Raw genomic sequence first — 648 nt, 5'->3', positions numbered from 1 at the left:
TATTATGAAACTTCTACCGGAAGATAGAGGGGAGAGGGGGGGGGGTGTTGGAGAACGTAGTAATTTTAAAAAATTTCCTACGCACACGCAAGATCATGGTGATGCATAGCAACGAGGGGAGAGTGTGATCTACGTACCCTTGTAGATCGACAACGGAAGCGGTTGGTTGATGTAGTCGTACGTCTTCACGGCCCGACCGATCAAGCACCGAAACTACGACACCTCCGAGTTTTAGCACACGTTTAGCTCGATGACGATCCCCGGACTCCGATCCAGCAAAGTGTCGGGGAAGAGTTCCATCAGCACGACGACGTGGTGACGATCTTGATGTACTACTGTCGCAGGGCTTCGCCTAAGCACTGCAACAATATTATCGAGGACTATGGTGGCAAGGGGCGCCGCACACGGCTAAGAATATGACCACGTGGATCAACTTGCGTGTCTATGGGGTGCCCCCTGCCCCCGTATATAAAGGAGTGGAGGAGGGGAGGGCCGGCCCTCTCTATGGCGCGCCCTAGGGGAGTCCTACTCCCACCGGGAGTAGGATTCCCCCTTTCCTAGTCCAACTAGGAGTCCTTTCATGTAGTAGGAGTAGAAACAAGGAAGGGGCACAGCCCCTCCCCCTAGTCCAATTCGGACTAGGCCTTG

This window comes from Triticum dicoccoides, chromosome 5A, assembly GCF_002162155.2.
Source record: "Triticum dicoccoides isolate Atlit2015 ecotype Zavitan chromosome 5A, WEW_v2.0, whole genome shotgun sequence".
NCBI lineage: Eukaryota > Viridiplantae > Streptophyta > Magnoliopsida > Poales > Poaceae > Triticum > Triticum dicoccoides.
This window is presented reverse-complemented; position numbering follows the sequence as displayed.